General features: G+C 59.8%; 1 non-coding gene across 1 annotated transcript; it reads left to right on the plus strand.

Annotated features, from left to right (window-relative positions):
* The first annotated feature begins 12288 nt into the window (after positions 1–12288).
* On the plus strand, positions 12289–12407 carry LOC131864427 (5S ribosomal RNA). The gene has a single exon (XR_009363234.1). It is a non-coding gene; the product is annotated as a 5S ribosomal RNA (ribosomal RNA).
* Positions 12408–16503: the final 4096 nt, after the last annotated feature.

Below are 16503 nucleotides of genomic sequence, written 5' to 3' on the forward strand. Positions count from 1 at the left end.
GATGCTCCGCAACCTACGTGCAAAGCGGTCGCACACCGGGTAAGGGAGTGAGAGCCCCAAACATAGCTGGGCGAGGCGCTCACTCCGCTCTTTAATATCTCGTTAATACCGCCAAGGAAATGGCACAAGCACACACACACAAGCATCCTCGGAAGAGGACAGTTCGAGTGACAGGTCAAATCCAAGAGTTCCGAAGACTACCTCCAGGAACAATCGGGAACAAGACCGATTACAAGTCGTCGAGTCTGTTACTGGGCGAACACGAGATGCGCACAGGAAATCGATCAGCCCTCACAATGGCCCAAGGCCAGAGATCGGACTGCTACGATTTACCCCAACAATCATCGTGCCACTCTTCGCAGAGAGGTGATAGACGCCAACGAGCCCGCGCATAGCAATCGAGGTGTAAAAAGGGCGTTGAAGGCAGGAAGCCTGGACGAAAGAGGCTACGAGGTCACCTCGAAGCGGTCTAAGAATCGGGCGCACTTGGGGCGACTACCAGTGCCAACCCCTTATCCCGCGGTGCGTCCGACACACAGAAATTTCCAAGGCGGCCAAGGAGCCTCCCCGCATAGCAATCGGGGTGTGAGGTTACGGATGCAGCATTGATAGCAATCGAGGTGTGAGGCGAAGGATGCAGAAGTGAGAGCCGAGGGATGTAGCAGAGATAGCAATCGGGGTGTGTGATGCAGAAGAGATAGCAATCGAGGTGTGCGGTGGGAAGGGCCCAGCAGCCAGAATGCATGAAGCGACGGATGAAGCAGTGATGACAACCGGGCTGTGAGGAGAGGAGGGATGCAGCCAAGAAAGCAATCAGGGCTCGAGGCAAGGGATGCATCAAGGATAGCAATCATGTTGTGAGGCGAGATTCCAAAGGCTAAACGTGAGAGGCTGCAGGGTCGACTCAGAGAGGTCTATGCATGTGAGAGGCTGAAAGCAAGGTCGACTCGGAGCGGTCTATGCATCGGGCGCGCTTGGGGCGACTACCAGTGCCAACCCCTTATCCCGCGACGCGTCCGACAAAGAGAACGTTCCAAGGCGGCAGAGGAGGTTACCAGCCGAAGGATGCAGTAGCAATAACAGGTATAGTTCCGCGGCGGCCGAGAAGACTCACCGCATAGGAATCGGGATGCGAGGCGAGGGATGCGGCGGGAAGGCCCCGACGGCTAAACGGAAGAGGCTGCAGGGCCGCCTCGGAATGGTCCAAGCATCGGATGCGATTGGGACGACTACCAGTGCCAACCCCTTATCCCGCGATGCGTCCGATACACAGATAGTTCCAAGGCGGCCGAGGAGCCTCACCGCATATCAATCGGGGTGCGAGGCGAGGGATGGGGCGGGAAGGCCCCAACGGCTAGACGGAAGAGGCTTCAGGGCCACCTCGGAATGGTCCAAGCATCGGACGCGCTTGGGGCGACTGCCAGTGCCAACCCCTTATCCCGCGATGCGTCCGATACACAGATGGTTCCAAGGCGGCCGAGGAGCCTCACCGCATAGCAATCGGGGGTGCGAGGCGAGGGATGGGGCGGGAAGGCCCCAACGGCTAGACGGAAGAGGCTTCAGGGCCGCCTAGGAATGGTCCAAGCATCGGACACGCTTGGGGCGACTACCAGTGACAGCCCCCTATCCCGCGATGCGTCCGATACGAAGATGGTTCCAAGGCGGCCGAGGAGCCTCACCGCATAGCAATCGGGGTGCGAGGTGGGGGATGCGGCGAGATGGCCCCAACGGCTAGACGGAAGAGGCCACAGGGCCGCGTCGGAATAGTCCAAGCATCGGACGCGCTTGGGGCGACTACCAGTGACAACCCCTTATCCCGCGATGCGTCCGATACGAAGATAGTTCCAAGGCGGCCGAGGAGCCTCACCGCATAGCAATCGGGGTGCGAGGTGGGGGATGCGGCGAGATGGCCCCAACGGCTAGACGGAAGAGGCTGCAGGGCCGCCTCGGAATAGTCCAAGCATCGGACGCGCTTGGGGCCACTACCAGTGACAACCCCTTATCCCGCGATGCGTCCGATACGAAGATAGTTCCAAGGCGGCCGAAGAGCCTCACCGCATAGCAATCGGGGTGCGAGGTGGGGGATGCGGCGAGATGGCCCCAACGGCTAGACGGAAGAGGCCACAGGGCCGCCTCGGAATAGTCCAAGCATCGGACGCGCTTGGGGCGACTACCAGTGACAACCCCTTATCCCGCGATGCGTCCGATACGAAGATAGTTCCCAGGCGGCCGAGGAGCCTCACCGCATAGCAATCGGGGTGCGAGGCGAGGGATGCGGCGAGATGGCCCCAAAGGCTAGACGGAAGAGGCTGCAGGGCTGCCTCGGAATAGTCCAAGCATCGGACGCGCTTGGGGCGACTACCACTGCCAACCCCTTATCCCGCGATGCGTCCGATACACAGATAGTTCCGAGGCGGCCGAGGAGGTGGGGGATGCAGCGAGATGGCCCCAACGGCTAGACGGAAGAGGCTGCAGGGCCGCCTCGGAATAGTCCAAGCATCGGACGCGCTTGGGGCGACTACCAGTGACAACCCCTTATCCCGCGATGCGTCCGATACACAGATAGTTCCGAGGCGGCCAAGGAGCCTCACCGCATAGCAATCGTGGTGCGAGGTGGGGGATGCGGCGAGATGGCCCCAACGGCTAGACGGAAGAGGCTGCAGGGCCGCCTCGGAATGGTCCAAGCATCGGATGCGCTTGGGGCGACTACCACTGCCAACCCCTTATCCCGCGATGCGTCCGATACACAGATAGTTCCAAGGCGGCCGAGGAGCCTCACAGCATAGCAATCAGGGTGCGAGGCGAGGGATGCGGCGAGAAAGCCCCAACGGCTAGAGGGAAGAGGCTTCAGGTCCGCCTCGGAATGGTCCAAGCATCGGACGCGCTTGGGGCGACTACCAGTGACAACCCCTTATCCCGCGACGCGTCCGATACACAGATAGTTCCAAGGCGGCCGAGGAGCCTCACCGCATAGCAATCGGGGTGCGAGGCGAGGGATGCGGCGAGAAGGACCCAACGGCTACACGGAAGAGGCTTCGGGGCCGCCTCGGAATGGTCCAAGCATCGGACGCGCTTGGGGCGACTACCAGTGACAACCCCTTATCCCGCGACGCGTCCGATACACAGATAGTTCCAAGGCGGCCGAGGAGCCTCACCGCATAGCAATCGGGGTGCGAGGCGAGGGATGCGGCGAGAAGGACCCAACGGCTAGACGGAAGAGGCTTCGGGGCCGCCTCGGAATGGTCCAAGCATCGGACGCGCTTGGGGCGACTACCAGTGACAACCCCTTATCCCGCGACGCGTCCGATACACAGATAGTTCCAAGGCGGCCGAGGAGCCTCACCGCATAGCAATCGGGGTGCGAGGCGAGGGATGCGGCGAGAAGGACCCAACGGCTAGACGGAAGAGGCTTCGGGTCCGCCTCGGAATGGTCCAAGCATCGGACGCGCTTGGGGCGACTACCAGTGACAACCCCTTATCCCGCGACGCGTCCGATACACAGATAGTTCCAAGGCGGCCGAGGAGCCTCACCGCATAGCAATCGGGGTGCGAGGCGAGGGATGCGGCGAGAAGGACCCAACGGCTAGACGGAAGAGGCTTCGGGTCCGCCTCGGAATGGTCCAAGCATCGGACGCGCTTGGGGCGACTACCAGTGACAACCCCTTATCCCGCGACGCGTCCGATACACAGATAGTTCCAAGGCGGCCGAGGAGCCTCACCGCATAGCAATCGGGGTGCGAGGCGAGGGATGCGGCGAGAAGGACCCAACGGCTAGACGGAAGAGGCTTCGGGTCCGCCTCGGAATGGTCCAAGCATCGGACGCGCTTGGGGCGACTACCAGTGACAACCCCTTATCCCGCGACGCGTCCGATACACAGATAGTTCCGAGGCGGCCGAGGAGCCTCACCGCATAGCAATCGGGGTGCGAGGCGAAGGATGCGGCGAGAAGGACCCAACGGCTAGACGGAAGAGGCTTCGGGTCCGCCTCGGAATGGTCCAAGCATCGGACGCGCTTGGGGCGACTACCAGTGACAACCCCTTATCCCGCGACGCGTCCGATACACAGATAGTTCCAAGGCGGCCGAGGAGCCTCACCGCATAGCAATCGGGGTGCGAGGCGAGGGATGCGGCGAGAAGGACCCAACGGCTAGACGGAAGAGGCTTCAGGGCCGCCTCGGAATGGTCCAAGCATCGAACGCGCTTGGGGCGACTACCAGTGACAACCCCTTATCCCGCGACGCGTCCGATACACAGATAGTTCCGAGGCGGCCGAGGAGCCTCACCGCATAGCAATCGGGGTGCGAGGCGAGGGATGCGGCGAGAAGGACCCAACGGCTAGACGGAAGAGGCTTCAGGGCCGCCTCGGAATGGTCCAAGCATCGGACGCGCTTGGGGCGACTACCAGTGACAACCCCTTATCCCGCGACGCGTCCGATACACAGATAGTTCCGAGGCGGCCGAGGAGCCTCACCGCATAGCAATCGGGGTGCGAGGCGAGGGATGCGGCGAGAAGGACCCAACGGCTAGACGGAAGAGGCTTCAGGGCCGCCTCGGAATGGTCCAAGCATCGGACGCGCTTGGGGCGACTACCAATGACAACCCCTTATCCCGCGACGCGTCCGATACACAGATAGTTCCGAGGCGGCCGAGGAGCCTCACCGCATAGCAATCGGGGTGCGAGGCGAGGGATGCGGCGAGAAGGACCCAACGGCTAGACGGAAGAGGCTTCAGGGCCGCCTCGGAATGGTCCAAGCATCGGACGCGCTTGGGGCGACTACCAGTGACAACCCCTTATCCCGCGACGCGTCCGATACACAGATAGTTCCGAGGCGGCCGAGGAGCCTCACCGCATAGCAATCGGGGTGCGAGGCGAGGGATGCGGCGAGAAGGACCCAACGGCTAGACGGAAGAGGCTTCAGGGCCGCCTCGGAATGGTCCAAGCATCGGACGCGCTTGGGGCGACTACCGTTGCCAACCCCTTATCCCGCGATGCGTCTGATACACAGATAGTTCCGAGGCGGCCGAGGAGCCTCACCGCATAGCAATCGGGTTGCGAGGCAGATTATTGGGAAGGGAACCCCCTGGGATGCGGCTCAAGCAGTGCCCAAAGGGACTGGAATGCGGAATCACATCGAGAGACCCAAATGCTATACGAGGGCTCAAATCGAATTATCGATTTGGCCACGACATGGACGCATCGGAACGACTACCTTTGCCGAACCACTCGCAATTGCATCCATACCGAAACCAATAGACATTTCCGTTAGAGCCCTCGCATAGCATTCGGGAATCTCGCATGCCCCTCTAAATCGACCAATGCTGGCGCTCAATGAAAATCCGAGCGCTACCACCGTTCGAGCGCCAGCATTGGTCGAGTTAGAGGGGCACGGGGGAGAATGCTCCAGTCAACACCTCCCCTATATAAGTTATTTGTCCGATTCTCGCACAACCGTAGTCTGCCTCGTCGAATCAAACAACGGTCCCAGATTCCGACTTCCGTTCCGTAGAGACCCAAAAGCTAGATGGAGGCTCGCAAGAAAGAGAGTCGGCGCATAGCAATCGGGTTTCTCGAACGTTTAGGGACCGAGCTCACTTGCGGATAGGGCAAAATCCGCCAAGCAACCCAAAAGCTAGACGGGGGCTCGAATCGAATCGCCTAGGCGGCCACAACAACGACGTGTTGGATCGACTACCAGTGCCAAACCATTCAGCAAGACTAGTCTGTGTCGAGGCCGGATAGAGATTCTCAGAGAGCGCCCGCATAGCATTTAGGAGACCTGCCGCGTCCCTCACACTCGACAAATGGTGGTGCACGTTTATAAATCCGAGCGATCCCAACCCTTTCAAGCACCAACATCGGTCGAGATAGAGGGGCACGGAGGGGGCTGCGTGAGACAACACAGTCCCCTATATAAGTTATTTGTCCGATTCTCACACATCCGAAGAATGGTCATCAAATCGGACAACAGCCCAAACTTCCGACTTCCGTCCCAGAAAGCCCAAGAGCTATCTAAAACGTTCATGGCCGGAACTCGATCGCGGCTATACCAGTCCGCCAAGCAACCCAAAAGCTAGACTGGAGCTCTAGTCGAATCACCTCTGTGGCCATTGCAAGGACGTGTTGGAGCGACTACCATTGCCGAACCATTCCGCAGGTCGAGTCCATACCAAGGCCGCATAGAGATTCACGATGAGCTCCTGCATAGCAATCAGGAGACTTGCCGTGTCCATCACAATCGATAAATCCTGGTGCAAGATTTTTGCATCCGAGCGCTCCAACCAGTCGAGCACCAGCATCAATCGACATAAACGGGCACGGGGGGAGGATGCTCGAGAACACTACCTCCCCTATATAAGTTATTTGTCCGATTCTCAAGCAGCCGAAGTCTGGTCATCGAATCGGGTCAAAGACCACAACTTCCGACTTTACCCACAATGCAAGTCATCGAATCGAACATCGGCCCCCGAGTCGGACTCCATGCGTATGTCAGGTCATCGGACCCAAATTCCGCCTTCCTGCGCATGGCGGGCCATCAATATCAACTCGGTCATCGGACCCAAACTCCGCCTTTTTGCGTATGGCACGCCTTCAAATCGGTCATCGGACCCAAATTCCGCCTTCCTGTGCATGGCGGGCCATCAACATCAACTCGGTCATCGGACCCAAATTCCGCCTTTCTGCGCATGGCACGCCATCAACTCGGTCATCGGACCCAAATTCCGCCTTCCTGCGCATGGCAGGTCATCGGACACAAATTCAGACCTCGCCAATATGCCTACGTATCGAATCGGTCATCGGACCCAACTTCCGACTTCATCCATACTGTAGGGTCTTTGAGGTTGGCGCGGTGCGCTCAACCCAGGGAGTCGACCCATCGAAGCATACACCTCCCCTATATAAGCTATTTGTCCGATTCCCACACCTGTGTAGTTTGCACCTCTGACCAGGACATCGACCCCAACTTCCGAACTCGACTGCAACGACGGCACCAGCGCCTTGGTGCGCACCTTGCGACGCACAGTCCCAACATTCGCCTTCCTGCACATGGCAGGTCATCGGACCCAAATTCCGACCTCGCGAGTATGCCTACATATCGAATCGGTCATCGGACCCAACTTCCGACTTCATCCATACCGTAGGGTCTTTGAGGTTGGCGCGGTGCGCTCAACCCGGGGAGTCGACCCAACGAAGCATACACCTCCCCTATATAAGCTATTTGTCCGATTCCCACACCTGTGTAGTTTGCACCTCCGATCAAGACATCGACCCCAACTTCCGAACTCGCCTCCAACGACCGAACCAGCGCCTTGGTGCGCACCTTGCAACGCACAGTGCCAACATTCGCCTTCCTGCACGTGGCAGGTCATCGGACCCAAATTCCGACCTCGCGAGTATGCCTACATATCGAATCGGTCATCGGACCCAACTTCCGACTTCATCCATACCGTAGGGTCTTTGAGGTTGGCGCGGTGCGCTCAACCCGGGGAGTCGACCCAACGAAGCATACACCTCCCCTATATAAGCTATTTGTCCGATTCCCACACCTGTGTAGCTTGCACCTCCGATCAGGACATCGACCCCAACTTCCGAACTCGACTAAAAAGACCGCACCAGCGCCTTGGTGTGCACCTTGCAACGCACAGTGTCAACATTCGCCTTCCTGCACATGGCAGGTCATCGGACCCAAATTCCGACCTCATGAGCATACCTACTAATCGAATCGGTCATCGGACCCAACTTCCGACTTCATCCATACCGTAGGGTCTTTGAGGTTGGCGCGGTGCGCTCAACCTGGGGAGTCGACCCATCGAAGCATACACCTCCCCTATATAAGCTATTTGTCCGATTCCGACACCTGTGTAGTTTGCACCTCCGCTCAGGACATCGACCCCAACTTCCGAACTCGCCTGCAACGACCGAACCAGCGCCTTGGTGCGCACCAAAAGTGCGCACTTTTGGAGGGCACTTTTCTGCGCTCCAAAGGTGCGCACTTTTGGAGGGCACTTTTTGGAGGGCACTTTTCTGCGCTCCAAAGGTGCGCACTTTTGGAGGGCACTTTTTGGAGGGCACTTTTCTGCGCTCCAAAGGTGCGCACTTTTGGAGGGCACTTTTTGGAGGGCACTTTTCTGCGCTCCAAAGGTGCGCACTTTTGGAGGGCACTTTTTGGAGGGCACTTTTCTGCGCTCCAAAGGTGCGCACTTTTGGAGGGCACTTTTTGGAGGGCACTTTTCTGCGCTCCAAAGGTGCGCACTTTTGGAGGGCACTTTTTGGAGGGCACTTTTCTGCGCTCCAAAGGTGCGCACTTTTGGAGGGCACTTTTTGGAGGGCACTTTTCTGCGCTCCAAAGGTGCGCACTTTTGGAGGGCACTTTTTGGAGGGCACTTTTCTGCGCTCCAAAGGTGCGCACTTTTGGAGGGCACTTTTTGGAGGGCACTTTTCTGCGCTCCAAAGGTGCGCACTTTTGGAGGGCACTTTTTGGAGGGCACTTTTCTGCGCTCCAAAGGTGCGCACTTTTGGAGGGCACTTTTGTGCACTCCAAAGGTGCGCACTTTTGGAGGGCACTTTTCCTGTGCTCCAAAGGTGCACACCTAGGTGAGCACCTTCGACCACACCTTGTAGCACACCAAACTCTGACTTTCGACTTCATCCGCAATGCAGGGTCTTTGAGGTTGGCGCAATGCGCACAACCAGGGGAGTCGACCCATCAAACCCAACACCTCCCCTATATAAGCTATTTGTCTGATTCTCATACATGCGTAGCCTGCAGGAGCAATTAGGACATCGACCCCAACTTTCGGCTTCTAAACGAAAACAAGGTCTTTGAGGTTGGTGTAATGCGAACAACTAGGGGAGTCAACCCATCAAACCCAACACCTCCCCTATATAAGCTATTTGTCTGATTCTCATACATGTGTAGTCTACAGGAGCAATTAGGACATCGACCCCAACTTTTGACTTCTTAACGAAAACAAGGTCTTTGAGGTTGACGTAATGCGCACAACCAGGGGAGTCGACCCATCAAACCCAACACCTCCCCTATATAAGCTATTTGTCCGATTCTCATACATGTGTAGCCTGCAGGAGCCATTAGGACATTGACCCCAACTTTTGACTTCTTAACGAAAACAAGGTCTTTGAGGTTGGCGTAATGCGCACAACCAAGGGAGTTGACCCATCAAACCCAACACCTCCCCTATATAAGCTATTTGTCTGATTCTCATACATGTGTAGCCTGCAACAACGATTAGGACATCCACCCCAACTTCTGAATTCGTCTGCGTTGACCGCACCAAAGGTGCACGCCTTGGTGCTCACCAAAATCCGACTTCCGACTTCTTCTGCTATGCGGGGTCTTTGAGGTTGGCGCAGTGCGCACAACCAGGGGAGTCAACCCACCGAATGCAACACCTCCCCTATATAAGCTATTTGTCTGATTCTCATACATGCGTAGACTGCAGCAATGATTAGGACATCCACCCCAACTTTTGACTTCTTAAACAAGACAGGGTCTTTGAAGTTGGTGCAGTGCACACAACCAGGGGAGTCGACCCATCAAACGCAACACCTCCCCTATATAAAGCTATTTGTCCGATTCTCATACGTGTAGTCTGCAGCAGCGATTAGGACATCGACCCCAACTTCCGAATTCGTTTGCATTGACCGCACCAAAGGTGCACGCCTTGGTGTGCACCCTGGAGTGCACTTTGGTGCTCACCTCGGTGCACACTTTGGTGTGCACCTCGGTGTGCACCAAAGGTGCGCACCTTGGAGCGCACCAAAGGTGTACACTTTGGAGCGCACCACATAGGGTCTTTGAGAGGTTGGCGCAGTGCGCACACCAAGGTGGGTGTTGAGGTGCGTGCCGAGGTGGGTGGGTGCTAGGGTGCGCTCCATGGTGGGTGCCAGGGTGGGTGCGTGCTAGGGTGGATTCCAAAGAGGGTCATAGGGTGGGTGCCAAGGTGGGTTGGTGATATAGTGGGTTCAAAGGTGGGTACTAGGGTGGGTTCCAAGGTGGGTCACAAGTTGGGTGCCAGGATGCGTGGGTGTTAGGTTGGGTGCCAAGGTGGGCTCCTGCGTGGGTGGGTGCTAGGGTGGGTTTCAAGGTGGACGCGAGGGCGGGTGCCAAGGTGGGTAACAAGTTGGGTGTTAGGATGGGTGAGTGCTAGAGTGGGTGCCAAGGTGGGTGGGTGCTAAGGTGGATGCCAAGGTGGTTCACAGGGTGGGTGGGTTCTAGGGTGAGTTCCAAGGTGGGTCACAGGTTCAGTGCTAGGGTGGGTGTCAAGGCGGGTGTCGAGGTGCCTGGGTGCTAGGGTGTGGATGCCAATGTGGGTCATAGGGTGGGTACTAGGGTGGGCTGCAATGTGGGTGCCAAGGTGGGTAACATGCTCGGTGGGTTCTAAATTGGGTGCCAGGGTGGGTGTGCACCCACCTTGCCCGAGGTGGGTGCCAAGGTGCCAGTGTGGGTGGGTGCTAAGGTGGATGCCAAGGTGGGTGAGAAGGTGGGTGATAGGTTGAGTGGTAGGATGGGTGGGTGCCAAGATGGGTCACAGGGTGGGTGCAAGGGTGGGTAGGTGCTAGGGTTGGTGTCAGGGTGGGTGGGTGCTAGGTTGGGTTCCAAGGTGGGTGCGAGGGTGAGTGTCAAGGTGGGTCACAGGTTAGGTGCTAGGATGGGTGAGTGCTAGGGTGCAAAGGTGCCAGGGTGGGTGCTAGGATGGGTCGATGCTAGGGTGAGTGGCAAGGTGGGTCCACAAGTGTCAAGGTGGGTGCCGAGGTGGGTGCCAAGTCGGCGACTGCTATGGTGGATGCCAAGGTGGGTCACGGGGTGGGTGCCAAGTTGCTAGGTTGGGTTCCAAGGTGGGTGCCAACGTGGGTGCTAGGGTGCGTGGGTTAAAGGGTGTGTCACAACGTGGGTGCCAGGATGGGTGCGCACCCACACTGGCCAAGACGGGTGCGGGTGCAAGGTTGGGTTCCAAGCCCGGTCACAGGCTGGGTGCTAGGATGGGTGGGTGCCAAGGTGGGCACCAGGGTGGGTGCACCCACCCTGGCCAAGGTGGGTCACGGGGTGGGTCCTAGGGTGGGTAACGGGGTGGGTACTAAGGTGCGTGCCAAGGTGGGTCATAGGGTGGGTGCCAAGGTGGGCACCAGGGTGGGTGTGCACCAACCCTAGCCAGGGTAGGTCACGGGGTGGTTGTCGGGGTGGGCGTCAAGGAGCCAAGGTGGGTGGCAAGTAGCCAAGTTGCGTGCCAAGGTGGGTGTCGGGGTGGGTGCCAAGGATCCAAGGTGGGTGCCAAGGAACCAAGGTGGGTGTCTGGGTGGGTGCCGAGGTGGGAGCCAGGGTGGGTCCCAAGGTGAGTGCAAAGGTGGGTGCCAGGGTCAAGGTGAGTGCCAATGTGGGTTCCAAGGTGCCAGGGTCAGGGTGAGTGCCAATGTGGGTTCAAAGGTGCTAAGTTGGGTGCGAGGTTGGGTGCGAGGGTGGGTGGGTGCCAAGGTGTGCTAGGTGGAAGCCCGGGTGGGTCGGCATCCCATGGGTGTCGAGTTGGGTGCCTGATGGGTGCTTCTTGTCAAGTTTTAGTCGTCGGGACTCATTTCGAGCCTTAGAGGTCGTTTCTTGTCCGGTTGCCCTGTCTTCGACCTGGGAACCCAATTTTGGTCCTCGGGTCCCATTTTTTTTTGTCTCGCATCCCACTTTTGGCCTGTGGCCTTTTCGGGGTCGATTCTCGTTTTGGGCATCAGAGCATGTTTCTTCTCCTAAAACCCAATATTTGTTTATTAAGTCTCGGAACACATTTTTGTTCTCGTGGACCCATCATGGGTCTTGGAACGCATTTGTGGTCCTTGGGTCCCATTTTGCATCCCGAAACTTGTGTTTTGGTGCTTGATCCCTATTTTGGGTGCCCACCTTGCACCAAGTGCGCACCCGGGGCAAACCGAGCGCCTTGGTGCACCGGGGCAAGATCGAGCGTGCACCCGAGGCGCCCCGAACATGCACCAAGGTGCACTCGGCCCACATGTGAGCGCAGGTCGTTGCGCCCGAGGTGGTGTGTGGGCACCGCGTTGCAGACGGGACACTGCACGCACACGACGCCCCCTCCAGGTGCACGCACGTAGGCCGGGCCGGGTGCACACCCGACGCCCTAGCAAGGTGCGCGCACCCGGGCAGGGCTCACACTTGGCGAACGGGGCGCACTTCGCGAGGGAGGGTGTGCACCTCGACGGGGGTGGGTGGCCGGGGTGGATTCGCACGTGGGTCGCGGTTTGCTAAGTACACACTGCGACAAGCTCATAACGGGTGCGATCATACCAGCATTAGTGCACCGGATCCCATCAGAACTCCGCAGTTAAGCGCGCTTGGGCCGGAGTAGTACTGGGATGGGTGACCTCCCGGGAAGTCCCGGTGTTGCACCCTTTTTTAGTTTTTCGCCGGGCGTCGCAATGCTATTTGAATAAACCTTTTGCCCGTTTGCGTTCTCGTCGGGGCCGGGCCGGGCCGGGGTGCGCTGCCCGCACTACCGCGCGCGCAGGGGGCGACACCGAGCGCGCACCCGAGGCACCCCGAGCACACAGGCCACGGTGCAACCCGGGCGTTGTGCGCGCACCCCGGTGCGCCCGAGGTGCTGCGCGCGCACCCAGGTGAAATCGGTGTGCACCTCGGCCAGTGCGCGCTCGGTCGAGTCGCGCACGTTGGCCAAGGTGCACGGTGATGTTTCTTACTCTAAGGTTCCGCACCAGACGCCCGGGACAGGTGAGCGAAGCTGGGCGGGGCCGGGTGCGCGGCCGGGGCAGGTGCACGCAGCTGGAGAGAGCTTTGGAGCACACTTCGGAGCGCACCAATGATGCGCTCCATTCAAAAGTTTCCTGAAAAGGCAAAAAAAGTTGAGATTATAGAATTTCCCACTTGAGAGATTGTAAAAAAAAAAAATTTAAAATGAAGGAAACGCGGGTGCCAAGGTGTGCGCAGCCCAGCCAAGGTGTGCGCACCAAGGCGCCCACCCTGGCGAAGGTGCACGCAAGGTGCGCACCCGAGGCAAACCGGACAATTAACCCAACTTTCGACTTCGCGCGCACCTTGGAGCGCACTTCGGAGCGCTCCTTGGTGCGCACCAATCTTGGGCACCTCGGAGTGCACCATGGCGCCCACCAAGGTGCGCACCCGGGGCAAACCGAGCTCCGACTTCGTGCGCACCTTGGAGCGCACGAAAGGTGCGCACCATGGCGCCCACCAAGGTGCGCAGCCCAGCCAAGGCGTGCGCATCAAGGTGCGCACCCTGGCGAAGGTGCGCACCCGGGGCAAACCGAGCTCCGACTTCGTGCGCACCTTGGAGCGCACAAAAGGTGCGCAACCCAGCCAAGGTGTGCGCACCCCGGTCAAACCGAGCTCCGAATCGTGCGCACCAGAGGTGCACGCCATCGTGCGCACCTTGGAGCACACTTCGGAGCCCTCCTTGGTGCGCGCCGATGTTGCGCACCTCGGAGCGCACCCGGGGAAAACAATGCAATTAACCCGACTTTCGACTTCGTGGGCACCTCGGAGCGCTCTCGGGTTCGCACCTCGGAGCACACCGAGGTGCGCACCTTTGATGCGCTGCCTTCACCAATTTCCAGAAAAGGCAAGAAAACATTGAGAAGGTGTGCGCACCGAGGTGCCCACCCTGGCGAAGGTGCACGCGAGGTGCGCACCCGGGGCAAACCGGGCTCCGACTTCGTGCACGCCGCACCTTGGAGCACACTTCGGAGCGCTCCTTGGTGCGCACCAGGGCGCGCAACCCAGCCGAGGTGCCCACCCCGGCGAAGGTGCACGCGAGGTGCGCACCCGGGGCAAACCGGGCTCCGACTTCGTGCACGCCATGGTGCCCACCGCGGCGAAGGTGCACGCGAGGTGCGCACCCGGGGCAAACCGGGCTCCGACTTCGTGCACGCCGCACCTTGGAGCACACTTCGGAGCGCTCCTTGGTGCGCACCATGGTGCCCACCAGGGCGCGCAACCCCGCCGAAGGTGCACGCGAGGTGCGCACCCGGGGCAAACCGGGCTCCGACTTCGTGCACGCCGCACCTTGGAGCACACTTCGGAGCGCTCCTTGGTGCGCACCATGGTGCCCACCAGGGCGCGCAACCCCGCCGAAGGTGCACGCGAGGTGCGCACCCGGGGCAAACCGGGCTCCGACTTCGTGCACGCCATGGTGCGCACCGCGGCGAAGGTGCGCACCCGGGGCAAACCGGGCTCCGACTTCGTGCACGCCGCACCTTGGAGCACACTTCGGAGCGCTCCTTGGTGCGCACCAGGGCGCGCAACCCAGCCGAGGTGCCCACCCCGGCGAAGGTGCACGCGAGGTGCGTACCCGGGGCAAACCGGGCTCCGACTTCGTGCACGCCGCACCTTGGAGCACACTTCGGAGCGCTCCTTGGTGCGCACCATGGTGCCCACCAGGCCGCGCAACCCAGCCAAGGTGTGCGCACCAAGGTGCACGCGAGGTGCGCACCCGGGGCAAACCGGGGTCCGACTTCGTGCACGCCGCACCTTGGAGCACACATCGGGGCGCTCCCGGGTTCGCACCGGCGTTGCGCACCGTGGTGGGCACCTCGGAGCACACCAAGGTGGGCAGCGAGGTGCGCACCTTTGATGCGATGCCTTCACTAATTTCCATAAAAGGCAAAAAAAAAACGAGATTTTAAAATTTCCGTTTTGAAAGATAGTGAGAAAAAGGGAATGCTGGTGCCATCTTGAGCCCGCCCTGGTGCGCAGCCCAGCCAAGGTGTGCGCACCAAGGTGCCCACCCTGGCGAAGGTGCGCGCCCGGGCAATTAATCCAACTTCCAACTTCGCGCGCGCCAGGGTGGGAGCGCACCCAACAACCGGGCCTGGGAAGAGCCAATGCGAGAAACCCCACCAAACGCTCTGACAAAAAAAGAGGGGGCGCTCCAGTAACCCCGCTTCGGAGCGCACCCTGGGCAAACCCAGCCAAGGTGCCCACCCCGGCCAAGGTGCAGGCGAGGTGCGCACCCGGGGCAAACCGGGCTCCGACAACGTGCACGCCGCACCTTGGAGCACACTTCGTAGCGCTCCCGGGTGCGCACCTCAGAGCACACCAAGGTGGGCAGCGAGGTGCGCACCTTTGATGCGCTGCCTTCACTAATTTCCAGAAAAGGCAAAAAAAAAAGGAGATTTTAAAATTTCCGTTTTGAAAGATAGTGAAAAAAACGGAACGCGCGTGCCATCTTGAGCCCGCCCTGGTGCGCAGCCCAGGTAAGGTGCCCACCCTGGCAAAGGTGCGCACCCGGGCAATTAACCCTACTTCCGACTTCGTGCGCGCCAGGGTGGCAACCGGGCCTCGGAAGAGCCAATGCGAGAAACCCCACCAAACGCTCCGACAAAAAAAGAGGCGGCGCTCCAATAACCCCGCTTCGGAGCGCAGCCGGGGCAAACCCAGCCAAGGTGCCCACCCCGACGAAGGTGCACGCGAGGTGCGCACCCGGGGCAAACCGGGCTCCGACAACGTGCACGCAGCACCTTGGAGCACACTTCGAAGCACTCCCGGGTGCCCACCGGCGTTGCGCACCGTGGTGGGCAGCGAGGTGCGCACCTTTGATGCGCTGCCTTCACTAATTTCCAGAAAAAGGCAAAAAAAAATGAGATTTTAAAATTTCCGTTTTGAAAGATAGTGAAAAAAAAGGAACGCGGGTGCCATCTTGAGCCCGCCCTGGTGCGCAGCCCAGGCAAGGCATGCGCACCAAGGTGCCCACCCGAGGTGCACACCCGGGGCAAACCGGGCTCCGACTTCGTGCAGGCCGCACCTTGGAGCACACTTCGGAGCGCTCCTTGGTGCGCACCATGGTGCCCACCAGGGCGCGCAACCCAGCCAAGGTCTGCACACCAAGGTGCCCACCCCGGCGAAGGTGCACGCGAGGTGCGCACCCGGGGCAAACCGGGCTCCGACTTCGTGCACGCCATGGTGCCCACCGCGGCGAAGGTGCACGCGAGGTGCGCACCCGGGGCAAACCGGGCTCCGACTTCGTGCACGCCGCACCTTGGAGCACACTTCGGAGCGCTCCTTGGTGCGCACCATGGTGCCCACCAGGGCGCGCAACCCAGCCAAGGTGTGCGCACCAAGGTGCACGCGAGGTGCGCACCCGGGGCAAACCGGGGTCCGACTTCGTGCACGCCGCACCTTGGAGCACACATCGGAGCGCTCCCAGGTTCGCACCAGCGTTGCGCACCTTTGATGCGCTGCCTTCACTAATTTCAAGAAAAGGCAAAAAAAAACGAGATTTTAAAATTTCCGTTCTGAAAGATAGTGAAAAAAACGGAACGCGGGTGCCATCTTGAGCCCTTCCTGGTGCGCAGCCCAGGCAAGTTGTGCGCACCAAGGTGCCCACCCTGGCGGAGGTGCGCGCCCGGGGCAATCCGGGCTCCGACTTCGTGCACTGCATGGTGCCCACCAAGGCGCGCAACCCAGCCAAGGTGCCCACCGCAGCGAAGGTGCACGCGAGGTGCGCACCCGAGGTGCA

The sequence above is a fragment of the Cryptomeria japonica genome, unplaced genomic scaffold (genome assembly GCF_030272615.1).
Source record: "Cryptomeria japonica unplaced genomic scaffold, Sugi_1.0 HiC_scaffold_85, whole genome shotgun sequence".
NCBI classification, from domain to species: Eukaryota; Viridiplantae; Streptophyta; class Pinopsida; order Cupressales; family Cupressaceae; genus Cryptomeria; species Cryptomeria japonica.